The following is a 20,260-nucleotide window of genomic DNA, read 5'->3' as shown; positions in this document are numbered from 1 at the left end:
ACTTTGTGGAATTCTGCCAACTGATGAAAATTGATTAGTAATGGACTATCCCAAAGTATATTCATGGTTAAACCTACTGAGAGGTTGTTTTTTTTAACCATTTTTGAGTTAGGCTTTATGTAAAGAAGAATAATAATAATTACAAACCACCTGCTTTGTTTGATTTGGTCAGTTTTGGAGCTTAGCGATGCTGTCCAAGAGCTTCATGAATGTTGTTGGATGTGAAATCCTTTGCAAACGACTGGCTATATAAGAGAGTAACTCAACCGATTCTGGCAGAGCGGCACTCTGACTTTATATGTTTTTATATGTTTATAAGTTTGCATCTTAGTGGAGTTTTTGAGGATTTGTGTTGTATTAAACTTAAAAGAGTGTCCATGCCATCCCTACATCGGGAAGTTTATCGATTTTCTGATCAGGTACATTGAAAGATATTGGCTGATATTGAAAGGTTCTTTTTGTCAGAATTAAATAAATAAACAAATGGACAACCAAATCAATAAATTATTTCCGGTAATGCCATATTCGATATAATAATATGCTGAGGTATCAAGGGTCCATCCTTATGTAGCTAAAGGCTTTTTCTCTGAGACCAGTCCCCCACCCCTCTCTAAGCCCCCAGTTGATGCGGGATGTCGTCCCATGATGCAAACCATTCTTCAAGTTTTTTTTTTCCCCCCAGTCGCCATTGGCATCCACATCGCAAGGACGAGGATGCAGTTTTGCTTCATTTTCATCCTTATCTACTTTATGCCTGCGTTTCTTCCTTCCTTCCTTCCTTCCATGAAGTGCTGCTTCAACAGGATGAAGATTACCGCACTGCGGTTTCTGAGTGCCGCTCAAATGTTTTTCATCATTTGTGTTACTAATTATCCAGTTGTTCTCCAAACTAACTATAACTGTCCCCCTCTACATGTATGGTACTGGAACTGTTATGTCTACCATTAACAGTGTAGACTGTGGTGACGTCACGCACCAGAAAATGGTAGTATGATTTTTTTTTAGTTCAAATACATACTATGTTTTTGTTTTTTTAAGTAGCATTAAATTATACATATTCTTTATTGAAATGTATCGTGATGTGTACACTTTAAAAAGAAAAAAATCAATAAATAAGTATATCACTATGGGCTCCTTCTGAGTGTGGGCCTGGTGACGAGGAGCCATTCTTTCTATAAAATAACACGCTCAGGCTTTTCTGTCGAGGTATATATTTTTTTTTTACCACGGGCTTCTGCTAGTAACAAAATCTCACTCTAAGTAACAAGCTTGTTGAGATGGATTTGGCCACCGAGACACAAGTAACAACAATGCCATGACATCACAGTCCATCTGTTCACTTTTTCCATTATTGTATAGAAAGTTATAATAAATGCACAGAAATTTGGTAAAATAGTGTTTCATAATTTTCAAAAGTGATGTCATTCTATCATGAATGTGATTTTTTTTGTGTGATCAATGTATAACAGGCAAGCTTGATGGACACTTGAAATTTTGCAAGGACTGGCACACATTGATTGGCCCACGCTCCCTGTCTGCTAAATAATATGAATAACTATGTGTAGATCACTGAGTTAGTCTTTCATTTTCGAGAAAAAAAGTATTCATTCGCTTTAACACAAATTTGAACCACAGCCAATCGCTGGATTAAAACAATCCTAAAATTGCCTCCGAGTCCATTTGAAGGTAGACAGGTAAACAATCGAGTGTTCAACTGCAGCACATACCAGGATATCAATGGAGGTTTAATGCAAGAACTCTGTTCTGGAAAATAATAGTGTATTTATTTGGTTAGAAGAAGACTGATTCAACAAATAAAACGTCATGGAGTAACAATAAGTTAGGCAAATCGATTGAAAGAGTTTCATCAATAAAAATCAATAAGAAATATCAGTCATAATAAGACATGGGGTAAGCATGACATTGCATTGAACCTCAATGTGTTTGCCAAGTGCACTTCATCCATCGTTTGGAAGCTGCAAGAATGAGTCTTAGGGATTTAGTGTAAGTACGGTTTGCCATTGTATTCCTTTGCGAGAGTCAGGGTAGAATTTTGGAATATGGGCAGGGGCTCACAATGGCTACTTTGTTTGGAAACCACTGTGGGATTATTAATCTCCGCAAGTAACAATGCGACATGAGACATTTGTTTCAAAGGAGGATGTACTGTACAATGCAGCTACCTGTCTATAAAGCAGCAAAGTGGCTAAATTTCACGTCTTCAGAACAAGGTGGTCGGGTGGTGTAAGTTCAGGAATATTGATCTTTGGGTTGATATTCAGGTTGATTGGCCAAATCCCCAACGACCCATTCTTGAAAGACTTCCCCAAGCAAACAGAAAATCCAATATTGGTCAGAATTAAACATGTGGCCTGAGGAACCATTTTAAGGTAGTCAGGTGATTGCTCTGGGTGTGGGGGGTGTGAATCTGGAGGGAATGGGGGAGATCGAGCACTATTTTCACTCGAACATCTCTGCTTGATATGCTGGGTGAAAAGATGGAAAATTGAAAACTGGGAGGATTATTAACCCTCAACTATTACTACACATGACATTACTAAAGCAATTCAATCTGAGATGTCATCTTGCAGCAAGAATTGATAGCGATGTCCCATTTATTGGTCAATAAAGCAATGAAATATGGCAGTTATAATGGCACAGCATAACAGCACTTAGTGGAAGTAAGCTTTACAGCAATGCTCATAAATAAGCCAAACCAGACAGTGTGCCACAAGTCAATGGAATCAGAAGGTGCTCAGAAAGTATTCCACTTTTCTGTGGCCAATTAAGGTGTGACAATATTTCAGGACTGCTCCGATAACGATAAGTGAATAAACGTTTCACGTTGTCAGATAGTCACCATTGTGACGTCATAGATATCATGTGGATACTGAAATGGGGGTGGGGGTGTTGGGTGGTCAGTACCAGGAAAGCAGGTGCAAAATTGTCATGTGGATGTTGCATTTCGCTAAGATTAGCTCCAAAATCAACAATAAATTTTGCTAATTATTCTTATAGGCTTGTTTTTGGAAGTTAGAGAATAACAAGGAACCTGGAAGCAGGAGGCCATTTGGCCCGCCAGGTCTGGGCTACACCAACACGAGACCAAACAAATCAGTCTCATGTTACAAACCTAATTTAAATGTGGGAGGGATGCCATATGTGCAAACAAAATAATATTTAAATTAAAAATATTTTTATTCCTCCGCCGACGAAGTCAACGGAGGCATGTTTTCATGTTGTCCGTCAGGCAGCGAGTCCATGATAGGTTTTTGGTAATGCAATAACTTAAGAACGAGTGAAGGAATTAAGTCAAACTTGGTACAGTATGTATAATTGTTATTATTACTCCAAAATGTTTTGTTGTTGCTTTGGAAGGGGGGATGATGATGACGGCTGTAAGGTGAGGAATGCACAAGACTAACCATACACTCAGCCTTCGATGAGACTCTGCCACACCACACATATAATCACTAAATATGTAAACTATAAACCATCCACACGTAAGCTACCTACAAATCAGGCAAATATCCATGGAGCCCTCGATCCCCAATGTTTCTAGGTATCTATCTAATTCCAATTTAAACTTGTTTACTCTTTCTGCTGCTACTACCTTACTAGCGAGACCATTCCATACATAATATACTCTCTGAATGAAAGACCCCTGCTTTACGACCATCCTAACTCTTCTTTACTCTCAGGCTATGGCCACTGGTCCGATCAGTCTATTTTGCAAAAAAAAAAAAAAATTCATTACTTATTTTGTCTATATCCTTCATTCTTTTCTTTTATCTATATCATACTCCATTACTTCACCATAACCTTCATTCTGTGAACCATCTCCATCACAGTTATGTCCTTTCTCAGATGTAGTAACCAAAACTGAACAAAATATTATTGATGAGGACTCAGTAAATTCTTGTTGTGTTACCACGACCTCTTTTGATTTATAATTTATCTCCCTTCGAATATAACCTATATAATATATAACCTACATAAATACGAATATAACCTCTAAGCTTAGCCTATACCTGCCTGGCAAAGTTGATTACATTTAGCTTACTGCTGCCTGGCATGGTTGATGCAATTTTAACCTCTTGCTGCCTGCTACAGTTGAGGAATTTTTTTGCTTCTTGCTGCCTGTTAAAGTTGAGGAATTGTTTAAGCCTCTTGCTGCCTGTTAAAGTTGAGGAATTGTTTAAGCCTCTTGCTGCCTGTTAAAGTTGAGGCATTTTTTTAGCCTCTTGCTGCCTGGCACGGTTGATGCAATTTTAGCCTCTTGCTGCCTGGTACAGTTTAGGAATTTTTTTACCCTCTTTGCTGCCTGGTACAGTTGAGGAATTTTTTAACCTCTTGATGCCTGTTACAGTTTAGGAATTTTTTTACCCTCTTTGCTGCCTGGCACGGTTGATGCAATTTTAACCTCTTGCTGCCTGCTACAGTTGAGGAATTTTTTTGCTTCTTGCTGCCTGTTAAAGTTGAGGAATTGTTTAAGCCTCTTGCTGCCTGTTAAAGTTGAGGCATTTTTTTAGCCTCTTGCTGCCTGTTACAGTTGAGGAATTTTATATCCTCTTGCTGCCAGGTACAGTTGAGGAATTTTTAACCTCTTGCTGCCTGGCACAGTTGAGGAATTTTTTCGCCTCTTGCTGCCTGGTACAGTTGATGCAATTTTAGTCTGTTGCTGCCTGGTACAGTTGAGGCATTTTTAGCCTCTTGCTGCCTGGTACAGTTGAGGAATTTTTTTAACCTCTTGATGCCTGTTACAGTTGAGGAATTTTTTTTATCTTCTTGCTGCTTGGTACAGTTGACGAATTTTTTAGCCTCTTGCTGCCTGGTACAGTTGAGGATTTTTTTCGCCTCGTGCTGCCTGGTACAGTTGAGGAATTTTTTAGCCTCTTGCTGCCTGGCACAGTTGAGGAATTTTTTCGCCTCGTGCTGCCTGGTACAGTTGAGGCATTTTTAGTCTCTTGCTGCCTGGTACAGTTGAGGCATTTTTAGTCTCTTGCTGCCTGGTACAGTTGAGACATTTTTTTGTCGATAGCTGCCTGGCATAGTTGAGAAATTATTTTTTTCATTCTCATAAGATACATGCAACAAACACAATTCAAACTAGAGGGGGAGCACTCGGTAGAGTGCAAAACCTCCGCCGCCAATTCTGCTAGGTCACTCAAGTGAACCTGATATCCTATTCATTCAATTTGACATCAACAGTGCTCACAGAGTTATAGTTTGCAACTTTCCTTTTTACTTTTAACTTTTACATACTCAATTCATTCGTCATAACTGGATTCCTTGAGACAAATTGATTTTACGTGGGCATATCCACCTGAAGTTCCAAAATCAGCCGCAATTATAATTTTGGCATGTTTTTTGTTGGAAATCACTTATAACATGCAGAAATGCAAAAAAAAAAAATCGAAATTTTGTTGAAAAAAATTTGCAAATTTTTTTTTTCTCAAACAATTTTTTTTTTGGGGGGGGGGGTTGGAATTCACTTAAAACATTTAGAAATGCAAAAAAAAAGAAATCGAAATTTTGTTGAAAAAAATTTGCAAAATTTTTTTTTCTCAAACAATTTTTTGGGGGGGGTGGGGGGGGGGTGGGAATTCACTTAAAACATGTAGAAATGCAAAAAAAAAGAAATCGAAATTTTGTTGAAAAAAAAAAGTTGCAATTTTTTTTTTTCCATAACAATTTTTTTGTATTGGGGTGGGTTGGAAATCCCTTAAAACATGTAGAAATGCAAAAAAAAAAAAAATTCAAATATTTTTTTCAAATTGGCCACCATAGCGGCCATATTGGATTTTGGACCAAGTCCAAAATCTAATGGCATGATCCTTGGACCAGTCCTAACCCCTCCACCAAGTTTCGTCGAAATCCGTCAAGGAGTTTTTCCGTAATACTGTTCACAAACAAACAAACAAACAAACAGAAAGGGGTGAAAACAGTAACCTCCATCCATCTTCGATGGCGGAGGTTAACAAAAAAATGAGCAATCAGAGATTGCCAACCCTTGCCAGGACTTTTTTTGAGTGTTGTATTTTTATAGGTTTTCATGTAAATCCAACATGGCTGCCAAACGATATGACCTGTGACATCATATGTGTGACTCTTTTCTTCCTCATGAATAGGCGGACATATGTGTAAAGTTTAGCCTCGATCTTTTCAGCCATTTCAGAGAAGAAAATTTTTGAAGGTTTAAAAAAATACAAGAAAACACTTTTGTGGACCATTTTATCCCTAGATGATCCTCAAAATGTTTTATACTGATCAGATGTAGTGTTCTACATATGCAATTTGACATCATAATGAAGGCAAGCACCTATGACATCATAAAAATACCACACTCATTCCCCTTGAGGAGTGCTTGCTATGTGCTACTTGTACACCCATGGCTTGGGGAACACGTGTGTGAAGTTTCCCCTCTATTTGTCCAGCCATTCTGGAGAAGATTTTTTTACAGGTTTTAGGGTAAATCCAAGATGGCTGCCAAACCATGTGACCAATGACATCATATGTGTGAACCTTTTGTTCCTCATGGACAGGCGATCATATGTGTCAAGTTTTGCCTCAATCTGTTCAGCCACTTCAGAGAAGATTTTTGAAGGTTTTTTTTTGGTTTTAACAATAGGGCTGCTAAATCATGTTACCGATGACGTCATGGATTTTTTTTTCTGTGGACCATTCTATCGCTGGATGACCCTCAAACATTTTCCTACTGATCAGATGTGGCATTCTACATATGCAATTATGACGTCATAACGAGGGCACCTATGACATCATAAAAAAAAATCACCCTCATTCCGCATGAAGGGTACTTGCTATGTGCCAAGTTTCAAATTTTTCCTTGGTGTGGTTTCAGAGATGCAGAGGTCCAAAGTTTTTCCGTTTTTCCAATATGGCTGCCACAACACGTGACCTATGACATCATAACTATCATTGGAAACATTCTACATGAGTATTTGCACCAATGGTGAAAATTTTGGCTCAATCTGACAAGCAGTTGCAGAGAAAAACAAGAAAGTTCTGTGCGGACAAATAAACAGACAGACAGACAAATGAAAAATCACTCGTAGAGTGACAACTTGGAAAAATGGCACTCAGTAGAGCGCATACCTCTGTCAAGTGGAACAATTCCCGTTTTGTATCCCAGTGATGGGCTGGTCAATCGGATGAAAATTGAGGATTTTAGAAAATCTGGGCCAAATTGGCTTTTTGGCCTATTTTGACCTTTTGGCCTATGTTTACCTCAAAATTAATATGTGGTTGAATTCAGCGACCTGATATGAAAATGTTCTTCAAATTTCAAGTCAATCGGATTGAAATTGATGATTTTGTAAATTTGGCCCCTGTTGACCTATTGGTCGATGTTGACCTTTTCACTGATGGTGACCACAAAAATATTAGGTGGTTGAATTCAGTGACTAGATATGTAAATCCTTTTCAAATTTCAACTCAATTGGATGAAAATTGAGGATTTTAGAAATTTGGCCTATTGGCCGATGTAGACCTTTTTGCCTATGTTTACCTCAAAATTAACAGGTGGTTGAATTCAGTGACCTGATATGCAAATGCTCTTCAAATTTCAACTCAATTGGATGAAAATTGAGGATTTTAGAAATTTGGCCTATGTTGACCTATTGGTCTGCTGACCTTTTCACCGATGGTGACCTCAAAAATATAAGGTGGTTGAATTCAGTGACTTGATATGTAAATCCTTTTCAAATCTCGACTCAATTGGATGAAAATTGAGATTTAGAAAATGTGGCCCAACTTGGCCTTTTGGCCTATGTTTACCTCAAAATCAATAGGTGTTTGAAATCAGCGACCTGACATGAAAATGCTCTTCAAATTTCAAGTCAATCGGATGAAAATTGAGGATTTTAGAAACAATTAAAAATTGGCCTATTTTCGGTTGACCTTATGACCTATGTTGACCTTTTGACCTATCATAACCTCAAAAGTAATATGTGGTTGAATTCACTGACCTGATATGCAAATCCGGTTCAAATTTAAGTCAATCGGGTCAAATTTGAAGATTTTGGAAAATTTGGCTCAAATTGGCCGATTGGCCGATGACGATGTTGACCTTTTTGGTCGACCAAATTTTACGAAACTTTAATGCATGACTGTCGCGGCGTCAATGACATTAATCCTTGAGAAATTCAGAATAATCGGTTGAGCAATTTGGGTTGGAGGCAAGCGGACAGACACACAAACAAACAAACAAACAAAAAACACACACAAACACACAAACAAACGGAGGCGATCAACATACTTGTCAAATGTTTTTTTCTTAATTTTTGCAAAGTAACAAACGGACCGAAATGCAATACTCTCTCCGAATCCTTCAGCGAGCGTAACTCGAAAGCATCTGAAAATGCAAAGCCTTCTACTTCTTCTTCCATATGCCTAACGGTACCTTTGACCTTTTAACCAAATTCTTAATTTGTCTTCATATTTTCATCATATAGCTTTGTTGAAAATTTGACAAAAGCACAAATGGTTAAAAGTTAAGGCCCAAACAGACACACAGACAGACGGATACACAGAAGTGATTGCAAACCTCGGTCTCCCGCTACACGGGAAACGTGCTAACAAATCACAAGGGTGAAACGTATCTGCACTAACTCCTCTTGTTCAATGCATTGTGTTAATATTGCGATATCTTTGACTTTTGCACCAGATGCATTATAATCACCACCAAACTACTGATCATAAATAAACAAATAATTAATTAACACAAATTTTGACTGCTTATTTTGCTTACAAACATCTGTTAGCAGCTGAAGCACTTATTCCGTTCACAACAGTAGTTGTGTAATATTTTCCTTAGTCTAGACAAAGTTGCAATTCACAGCGCACTTTCACAGCCTTTTTCTTACTCTCCACATTTAATTGGCTCTTGTCACGAGCTTCCCAAGGGTTGCACCATTTATCAGAGCTTGGAGATTTAATCAGATCACGAAGGGCGTTCAAAAAGGTCCACTCACGAGATGCTCACAATTCTCCAAGATGTGGGAAAGTTTTGGTGTTATTTTTTTTTTCTCAAAATAGAAGTAGGTGTAATTGGTAAGATCATATATGTACGTATCCTTTTGTTACAGGTATACCATTCGTTATACCTTTTCGACAAACTTTTTGAACGCCCCCATCGCACAATTTTGGCAGGTGTACCGAGCTGTGATTTGATGGTTTCGTCGTTTCACAAACCACCTTGTTTGTGAAAAAGACTTCCATTTTGCGAACAATCTCACAAGATGAACAATACCTTCTCATGACAGCGATCAAAAGATCATTACTCTTCTAACACACTTCCAGCATTCCATCAATCTCAGGCTCAATGTTAACATGACCATAAAGTAATGTGTGTCATGATTTGCTGTTTTCGTTCATGAATACATGGTTTGTGGCTGCAGGTCTATATATCTATCGAAGTTTCTAAAAAAATGAAAAGTTCGAGTCTATATATCTATCCAAGGTGAGGGGATATATTGCTGATGCCATGCTCCAATGACAAGAGGTGTGCACACAATAGCCTGCTCTTACTGAAATGTATCGGTGGATCTTTAACATCCAACAAAAAATCTTCGCAAACCGAGCTGATGTGATGCAGTATGCTCTATTGCATATACGTAAATGCTTTGGATGAAATCAGTGAGAATTAACATGAAGCTGATCATTCCGAAAAGGTTAAATGTTACTACTATGACAACAACAACTATCACCATCTCTTCAGTGGTTCCAATTATGCACCCTTCTTGCGATCAGCAGGGGAACGTTTTAAGCCCAAGTCTTCCGGTTGACTAGTTATTAGTACTTACCGGTTTCACTGGAGGGGACTGTCCGTCTGTCCATCTGTCCACCTGTCGTTATCATTCAGACTTTTTTTTCCTCATACCCTTTAACATATTCAACTGAAACTTGGCACATGGCTTTATTATGATAAGTTACAGAAAAGGTTCGAGTTTCAGCGCGTTTCGTCAATTTTTCACCGAGTTATGCCCTTTTTGGACTCGACAAAATATAACATTGGTCGGGGACATGCATTGCAAAGCAATTCTCGATCTTGTTAAAGACTGCAATTGAATGAATATTTAGCTCTTTTGTGTAGATTGCAATTACATGTTCCATCCGCATCATGTCACTTACACCTGAGTGCAAAGACGAGTAGTAGTCAGATAAAAGTTAAACAATCACAATGGCTAAAGCTGGCAAATCCACCGCAACTAAACACATTCCAAAAGCAAACCGAATATTCTTTATTTTCCGCAGTTGCACGACTTCGGACGAATTTTTGTTTTTCAAGCCACATGGTCAGACATACTTTGGCCATTCTCATAGCAAATACACAACTGAATGCACACACAATGTAGCAACCACAGCAGCAACTAAAAAAAAGTCTGACTTTTCATACTTTGTCGTTGCATTGTTGAAAACTTGGAAATTGTCTTCTTGGAAAACCATGCACTTAATTTCACTGCACCAACCACGTCGCTACACGATGCTTACAGATAATGGGAGAATGGCTGTGCACTAAACAATCTGGCAATAATCACGGGGCATTTATCATTGTGCCCAATTAGAAGGGAACTCCTGGTGGTACAACGATTTACATTCTGCTTCCATATAATCAGTTACTGCTTTCCTCATTAAAGCCACTTACATATGCGCAAAACCTTGGTGCCCTGCTTCTTTCTGGTAAACCGAACCACGGTGTAATAAGAACATATAGCTCTGTTGGTCCAATCCACTGGAAAACGGGCACGGTGCTTGAGATTTGAACAAAGTATCTCAACATTTTGGAAACAAATCGAGGATGATCTCCAGCAGCTTTCAAGAAATGGTGTGCCGAAGATGATTTTCAAAAAGCCTGTGTTACTTTGAAATGCTGAAAAAGTAAGTCTTGCGTTCAAAGTTTCTTTCTTACTTAGTATTAGCTTGCCTGGACTTTCATCCGGTGAGCTGATGCGATCGACCAGTGTCCGTGAGTGAGTGAGTCAGTCAGTCATTCAGTGAGTCCTTAAACACTTCAGTCATTATCGCTTGAACCAAATAAATTATTTTGATGAAACTTGGCCACAAGCTTCATATCTGATGCCCAACGAAGGCATATGGACCACGTCAAAATTTGCACTCATTAAGGAAGTCTACGGGGGGGGGGGTGGAGGTTGACCCCCAAAAATATGTATTTGCTCTCTTCTCTGAAACTACACACACAATTTTGATGAAACTTGACCACAACCGTCATCATCCAGGATATACCAAATTGTATCAACCGCATCAAAATCTGCGCTCATTAAGGGGGGTGGGGTCTATGGGGTTTTTGTTGACCACCCCCCAAAAAAAGAATAGATATTTGCTTTCTTCTCTGAAACTACACACACAATTTTGATGAAACTTGACCACTACCTTCATCACTCGTGCTGTACCAAAGTTTATTGACTGCATAAAAATCTGTGCTCATTAAGGGGGTATACGGGGTTTTTTGAGCCCCCCAAGATAGGTATTTGCTCTCTTCTCCGAAGCTACACACCCAATTTTGTTGAAACTTGCCCACAACCTACATCACCCATGATGTACCAAAGTTATTTCACAGCATAAATAAATCAGGGTCTGAGGAGGTCTGTGGGGGGTTTGAGTGACTTGCTCCTGATCCAAGTGAACTTCAGGATTCCGGCTCTATTTTTCTTTGGAATCTTTGGAGTTTGGAATCTAAAAAAAAAGCATTAGCAGTAGTACTCTTTACGCTTCAGTCAACTGTTTTTAGTTCAAACATCACACTCAATTTTTTTTAACATTGACCCATTTTCAGGGTAATCATCGAACCTCAAACGCTCAAATCATATGAACCATCTTTGGTTCTTTGTAGAATGAATAACTCTTCTTTCTCATGAAGGCTACGGTCTCCTGATCCTCATTTTCCTCTTTTCTCTCCTCATCCTTTTTATCAGTCCTCTTTATTTAATTTTCCTCGCTTATACCCCAGTTCTACTGGTCTGTTGTGAGGGAAATAGTTCCCAATAGTGTGGAATATTTAGGGAGTTTGTTAGGAATATCCATTGACAGCATAATGGCAGGGAACCACAGAAGTTCCACATAAGATAAAATGCGACTTCAAGAACTCAACCCTTTCTTTTTGAAGTCTGCAACCCCCCCCCCCCCATTCCCAGCCCCAAGTCTTCAAACCCCTTCTCCCAGCTCTCTGTCTGTTCTCTGCCCTCCCCACCCCAACACTATGTCCTGTCCTCCCCTTTCTTCCTCAAGCTCTCAACCCCCCTCCCCAAACTCCAAGTCCACTATCCCCCTCACAACACCAAGTGCTCAGCCCCCCCTCCCCAGCCTCAACCCCCTTTCCAAACTCGGTCACTTCTCTGCACCCCCTCCCCAATCCATCCATGGGGACCATACTCTGTGCAGAGCGTTGGTGCTGCCTAAGCAGTCTCCTTGGCTATTGGACACAATCCTGGACGGGTCGCCACTCTGACACAGGATACCAGCAAGCTGGTACTCATTTTGTCGACCTCAGAAGGATGACAGGCAGAGTCAACCCCACCTGGTATTAATTCAACAGCCGAATGGGATTTGAGCTCTGCTCCTCCCCAACACTCAAACTCTCTTCCCCCTCCCCCTTAGACTCTCTGTTCCTGCTGTCCCAACCTCAGGTACGAGGCTTCCCATTTCTTCTTGAAGTCTGCAAAATAGTCACTAACTGCACGTTACAAATGCTAAGGTTTCTCGGTGAAGTCAATCGATGAAAAGGTAATTATACATTGGCGTAATTGATTGAATGGTTAGTTTGTGGTTGTATTCATTTTTTTCTTTTACTTCGGTGGGTGAGTGAACCAGCGAATCTGAGCCTATACACCACCCATGTGCGCAGCCTTGGCAAAAATGCACATAACTCAAAATTGCGTGAATATCGATATTTTTATACCTCCGCCTGATCTGTCCGGACCCAAGAGCTCTTTAATGAGGAATAATTCAGCTTTATACGTGCTGTGGTTATGACGTTTACCCCGTTCAGACGCAATCACGCAACTTACATTTATAAATGTATATAGCTATAGTATATGATATGATGATTCATGTAATTGCACAATTATCCATATCTGCAGTCATCTATGATGTTGTGATGATATATGCAATCACACAGCAATGCATATCTACACTTGTATTTGTGGATACAACAATTTATATAATAACACAGCAATCCATACCATGTGCTCTCATTCATGATGATGCATTGGTTTACGGCCAGCACCTGTGAGAAACCCACAGGTATAGGTATGGATTACATTTAGACATCTTGAGTTAGATGCTGCATATTGAGTTTCCAAAAATGGGCACTGGTAATTCACCAGATCCAGAAATGATTTAATGTTTTGTGTGAAATACAGTTTATTTATTAATCTGATGTATCTGAAATGTGAATTGTAATTGCCCCTCTGGTGGTTTCCTGGAATGGTCCTCTGGTAAACAACATTATGGGTGAATTTTCCATTGTGGAAGCCTGGTGTTGGCTAAGTGGTTAAGGTGGCTAGCTTGGGAGCTTAGAGTCATCAGTTTGAGCCCCTGTTGGCTGTTAAATTTACACCAGGTGGAGTTGACTCAGCCTGTCATCCTTCTGAGGTCAGTAAAATGAGTACTCGTGTACTGGGGTAATAACTATTTGGGATAACCTGCATTGGAGTGGTGACCCGTCCAGGACTGTACTCCTTGTCAACGAAACTGCCTCAGCAGCCCTATGTGCCTTAAGAGCATGAAAGAATGGTATTATTATTATTATTATTATTATTATTATTATTATTATTGTTATTATTCCATTGTTGCCATCAATTTTTCCTTGTTGCCAATTACTGACTATCTTTATCTTGACATCCTCAAATGGTTTAGCACGTGACAATGCAACATGTAATTTCCCTTGGCTGAAGACTTCAATGATGGGTTGCAGTTGTTTTAAGTATACATTTCAAATATTAATATCTTGCATTACCTCCATGACTGTTTTCTTTCCTCTGCATGGGTTGTAATCAAAGTGTACCTTTTCTTTGAGTGGTGCAAAGAGAACAGAACTCTGCCTCGATCACTCCCGAAAATAAAATTTCAAAACCCTGGTTATACAGCTCGGATGGATTCCAATATTGCAATGGCCCATAGGCTAACACCGGAGGTCTGAAGCGTAAGGCCTATCGCTCAGACGTACAAGGCCTGTGACACATATCGGCGAAACCTTTCGATATTTGATGATTATCTAGATGTTGGCACGTTTGAAGACCATGCAATGTAACCGTTAACTGCTTGTCGTCATTGATTTGAATAGCAGAGAAGAGAATGTCACCGTCATCGCCACTGCCAACACTTGTGCTGCTGTTTGAAGACACGCCAATATCAACCCATGCTTGTAAGACCACCTCAATGAACTCAAGCTAAAGCTCCACCACAAGGGACCACAAGCGTAAAAGACGACGTCGAGGCAACATAGATTTTTGCCAAACATGAGCAGGCAAGAGACACCCAAGCTCATCAGGCTACAAATGAACAATATCACCAACGAGAGATAGAACGAAATAGACGCCAATGTCAGGTTAGGCGACAAAGTGAGTAAGGACAGCAACATTTAAATGCCCAACAAATGTATACAGATGCAGAAGTTGAGCTACATTCTATTTCAATATCTTTCAGAACATTGTGCACACTGCTAAGCACTTCATTTTCCACCAGAAAAATGGACAAAACGATAGTTTCACTTCACGTTGTCATCATGGAAAAGTTGCAATACCATTGCCGACGGTGCCTGGTTTCGTACAGCAGCCAATATAAAACAATGACGGAAGAACAACAAAATATTTCAATGATATTAGAATCTTAAACGGCTCTCTGGCATTTGCATTTATTGTAGCTCACATTTCTCTACCAAGGGGTTTCGTTCCTGACTGTTTCAGAACTAATTGTCAGATTCATCATCTCATTGGGCCAGTAAGAACAACAGACAATTCGCCAACAAATGCCAGTTTGTATTTTATGGACATCAACATCATCATCATCATCATCATCGTCATGATCATGATCATCATCATCATCGTCATGATCATGATGCAGGCAATTCAAGAAAGACTTGGTCGTCATGAAAACTCCATAATTAGTGAACAAATGCTTCATGACTCGATGAATAATAGAAGTCAATCATTGTCAAAAATTTTTTTTTAATGATGAAGGAAATTGAAGAAGAAGAAAGGCAGTTGATGAACACCGGCAAGTAGAGCCAGTCATGATGGTATTTGTTAACAACAATTCTTTGGATATGCGACGACACAATGAACCTACCGCTACAGGCACTGCAGCAATTTCTGTTGCTCCAGATGGAGAACTCCAGCAGATAAACAATTCAAACCACACTCAAAGGAACAAGGGATTAAAGCACTTTGAGTAATTTACCAAACTTGTTGTTGGATTAATGGTGAAGATGGCTGTCTTAAGATATTAGGGTTTTGACTTTGAGCTCCCGTCGTGCTGTTAAATAAAACCAGGTGGGTTGACTCACTCAGCCTGTCATCCTTCCGAGGTGGGCAGAATGAGTACCAGCTTACTGGAAACAGAGGGCACAGTGGCACAGTGAAATTAGTGGCACAGCTGCTCTCCCAGCAACGATGTAACCAACAACCACAGGCTGCAAACAAAATAATAACAAGTAATGAACCCAAATCGAGACCCTATGCTTTACCGCTTGCTTTTTCCTTGTTGTGAATTGGGCTGGCAAGTTGGACTTGAACATAATGAAGAAAGCAGGAGAGCCAGGCGAAACGAAATAACAAAGATTCATTTTCATTCATATCGCTTAGCAATTCGTGAAAAACTTTTCCCTCCTTCATGCCTCGTGAAAACTATTCCCACAGGACAGTATATTGTGGATATGTATGTTTCAGTCGAAGGGAAAGGGCTGAAATGTATTGGAGAAAATTTAAAAATGGCTTCGAGTTTAATGTTATTGGTCTTATTGACCATATTATTGACCATATTAAGACGAGGGCTGAAGAAAAAAATGTCACTTCAGAGAAAAAAGGTCAATCTTCCATCTTCATTTATTGGAAGTGCAAGAAATGTGCAGCAGCAGAATTTTCAAGATGCAATGACAATTGTTGGAAAAATGGCAAACCTGACCTCTTTTTATCATTTTCACGCGCAATCCTGCATGGAAAGAAAGACATGAAAACCTTAAACCCAATCTTTTTCCTCTTCTTGCATATGGCAGCTTGACTATCATTTTGTTGGGGCACCACAATGCTGCTGATGCAATGCCCCTATACCAGTACACTGGTACTCATTTCACCAACCTCAGAAGGATGACAGGCTGAGTCAACCCCACCTGGTGTTAATTCAATGTCAAACACGGCTCGAACTCAGGACCCTAAGATCCCAAGCCAGCCACCCTAACCACGAAGCCAACATCAGGCTTCTTAAGCTTAACGAAAGGGTATAAAGACACCCCGACTTTGTATCAGGAATTTTTAATTATAAGCTTAAAAACCTTTTAAAAGAAGTAAACGAGGGTGAAATACCTGATGTCATCAAGTCCCACATTCCCACATTGTCATCGTTTCAGTAGATAACTCTTAGCCCAGAGATTCAACTGACATTGATCGAATAATGTGCAGAAATACCTGATGTACAAGAAAACCCAAGACTGTACAACAATGTAAAGTCTTCCATCGTTCATAGTTCATGGGGCGAAGATAACCCACATTTGGAAAATGTGCAAAAGACAATCCCAAATCTTTAGCTCATGAAGCAGATCCCAATGTTAATGGCTATCCTTGCTATAGCTGATGAAATGATGGCAACTGAATTACTCTGAACATTAATAGTGGGGCAACTTAACTAAATATAGCATAACAATTGTGCATTTTGTGAGGAAAGCACCAAATTTGGCACACTGGTAGCCTATCATATTATGAACAGATTTGGATATTGGGCCATCTCAAAATTTTTGATGGCAGTGGAAAATGGCTGCCACAGCCATCACCAGCTGAATTTGAGATGGCCCGATATCCAAATCTGTTCATAATATGATAGGCTACTAGTGTGCCAAATTTGGTGCTTTCCTCACAAAATGCACAATTGTTGTGCTAAGTTTCCCCACTATAAGGGAAACAATGTTCAAACAGATAATACTTGGATTGTGCGGTATCTCTCCCTGATGTACAATGCACATGTACATGTGGAAGCTTGTTCAACTGTAAAGGCAGTTTTAAATGATATTTAAATATGTCTGTGAAGGTTGCGACTGCGTCTATCTTAGAATTTGACAGCGGAGAAGGAGGCAAAATGAAAGAGAAATATAGCGCGAGAAAATCTTTCGGTTTTTCGATGCAAGGTTTGTTTCAGCTCACGAGGTACTGTGAAGGCACTCGGAACATGATGTGCATTCTCAATCACACAAAGAAGTTTCCCGTGCCCACGCGAGATTCGAAGTGGGATACGAATGCACGTAGTCGGCAAAAAAGTGTGAACGGCATCTTCTGTCATCGAGCCGGCGACCTGGGAGAAACAATTCACATTTATTGCCACATCTGATGCAATTTAAATGCTCTAATGGTGCGAGGTGCTCCATTTGAAACTGCTTGTTCGAAATATGTATATTTTTTATGATGAGAGTCTGTAATAAAGATTTGTATTGGTGTCAAACTCGGTGACCAATTGCAATTAATCGTAGAATGCCATTTGTCACCTGGCAATTCATTTGCTAGGATCCAGCTGCAACCAATTGGTTTTATTATCTCCGCCACCGAAGGTGAAGGAGGTTATGTTTTCACCACTTTCTGTCTGTCTGTTTGTTAATTGCCGGAATCCTTCGGATTTCGGCAATTATGTTGGTCGGTTGTGTGTGTCATTCTGTGTGTCTGTCTGTCTGTCTGTTTGTTTGTGTGTTTGTTTACCCTGTAGCAGCCACACCGTTTCAGCGATCATGACCAAACTGGGTACAGACGTTGGCCATGGGCCAACTTAGACACTTGTCGTTTTTGGTGAATTTAGGTCAAAGGTTAAGGTCAAGGTCACCGAAAAACCGAAATTCTTATTTTTGCAATAACGTTTGCTAAAAATGGTCGTATCGACTTCAATCCAAATCCAAAATGCGCATCGTCCAATACTGTATCCAACCACATGTCTCATTGGGGTGTCACACGAACACCCTTCTTCACGGTCGGGGGTCGAATGTCAGGGGGGTCGGGTCAAAACTTTCAAATTGCGATAAAATTTCCATTTCAAGTCCGATTGACTTCCAAGTTATGATCATGACCAAACTCGGTGCTATAACTCATTAAACAGTAGTACTATCGACTTATAAGAACCAAATTTATTTCCAGGTTTTTGTTTTTTTCAGAGCTCATGGAGATATGACAAAGTTATCCCGGCAATTACTTGCTCAACGAGCAATTTGATTTGTTTGTTTGTCTGTTTGTTTGTGTGCAGGATATCTCAAAAAGTTGTGTACGGATCTGGATAAAATTTTGTGGCCAGGTTAGATGTGTGACAAGGACAAACCGCTTAGATTTTGGTGAAGATCGGGAACCGGATCCGACTATGCCAATTTTTTAAGTGATTCTTCACCATTGAGAGATCGGGATAAAAATGATATATAACACGATATCTCAAAAAAGTTGTCGATGGATTCGGATGAAACTTGGTGGACATGTTGGGTGTGTCACAAGGACGAATTGATTCGCTTTTGGTGAAGATCCGGATCTGAATACGAAAATTATTTAATTTTTAAAGTGATTCTTCACCATTGAGGGATAGGGCCAAAACTATATTTTCTTCCTCTTTCGGCTGCTCCCGTTCGGGGTCGCCACAGTGGATCATCCGTTATGATCCGCATACTGATTTGGCATAGGTTTTATGCAGATGCCCTTCCTGACGCAACCCTGGTCGCCTCTTACGACACAGGGATAAGGATTGGGTTTCGCCATGATTCCGGGCTGCCCTACACCCTCTCATAGCATGGCCCAGTGCAGAGCTCCCGTCCTCAAGCGATCCTCCAACCCAAGCCTCCGAGTAGCCGGATTACAGGCGCACGCCACTACACCCGGTTAGGGCCAAAACTATATATAGAATGATATTTCAAAAATGTATTGAGCCAGATATGGGCAATTCTACAGCAGAAAGGCTAAAAACATGAAAATTCAAACTTGGCCTCACCCAATTAGAAAGTTATTAGCACAAAACTATGGGTTCTTAGACATTCAGTGCAACAGACAACTCCTGGATATCTCATTCCCACACGTTTTTCCGTTTCAGTGAAAATGGACTTTTTTGCCACGGAATTTAAGGAGTTTTAGCTGATATTTGATGGTCCACCCCATAATTTTATCGATGAGAGAAATGTCTGTAAAAATTATTTTAATTATGGGTTCAACACTCAAGGTTTCTGATTTTGTTATTCATTTTTGACCGGCCTTTTTATGAAATTCACACAGATGTTTTCAATTCACACCTTTTTAGTGGTAATTCCGTTACCAAAATCATGAAATAAATCTGTGTGTGAGCTTATTCCTTGATCTTGGAGAAAGTCCTTGAAGATTCTCTTTTATTTGGAGCCCAATGAAGAGATTACAGCCTAATTTCTAATTAAGAACCTCATACTTCTGAGAAAATGTGGTAACGGAATTACATTGGTAACGGAATTACAGTTAGTACTCAAGCTTGGTTTCTCATGGTCTTTGAAAGGAATCTTTGGTCTTTGTATACAATAAAAGGTGTCAGCACTTCCTAATTTAATTGTTTTAGTTGATTATTGGCCTAATTTAATTGTTTTAGTTGATTATTGGCCTAATTTAATTGTTTTAGTTGATTATTGGCCTAATTTAATTGTTTTAGTTGATTATTGGCTTAATTTAATTGTTTTAGTTGATTATTGGCCTAATTTAATTGTTTTGGTTGATTATTGGCCTAATTTAATTGTTTTGGTTGATTATTGGCCTAATTTAATTGTTTTAGTTGATTATTGGCCTAATTTAATTGTTTTAGTTGATTATTGGCCTAATTTAATTGTTTTAGTTGATTATTGGCCTAATTTAATTGTTTTAGTTGATTATTGGCCTAATTTAATTGTTTTAGTTGATTATTGGCCTAATTTAATTGTTTTAGTTGATTATTGACCTAATTTAATTGTTTTAGTTGATTATTGTCATAATTTAATAGTTTTAGTTGATTATTGGCCTAATTTAATTGTTTTAGTTGATTATTGGCCTAATTTAATTGT

At 39.3% G+C, this 20,260-nt stretch overlaps 1 long non-coding RNA gene and 1 pseudogene across 1 annotated transcript in view; one reads left to right on the top strand and one right to left on the bottom strand.

The window, feature by feature from the left end:
- The window catches only part of LOC147016513 (uncharacterized), a 45,003-nt gene extending 43,610 nt beyond the window's left edge, over window positions 1–1,393 (top strand). Inside the window, exon 2 of the long non-coding RNA XR_015049675.1 lies at window positions 683–1,393. This is a non-coding gene — a long non-coding RNA (uncharacterized LOC147016513). The remainder of the gene's footprint in view (window positions 1–682) is intronic.
- A 17,555-nt stretch (window positions 1,394–18,948) lies between these two features.
- On the bottom strand, window positions 18,949–19,089 carry LOC147016512 (signal recognition particle RNA; annotated as a pseudogene).
- Between the last annotated feature and the right edge of the window lie 1,171 nt (window positions 19,090–20,260).

Source organism: Eptatretus burgeri, chromosome 11, assembly GCF_056783735.1.
Source record: "Eptatretus burgeri isolate ZD-2024b chromosome 11, Ebu_testis_v1, whole genome shotgun sequence".
Taxonomy (NCBI): Eukaryota; Metazoa; Chordata; class Myxini; order Myxiniformes; family Myxinidae; genus Eptatretus; species Eptatretus burgeri.
Note: the sequence above shows the minus strand (reverse complement) of the source record. Positions and strands in the feature narration are given on the sequence as shown.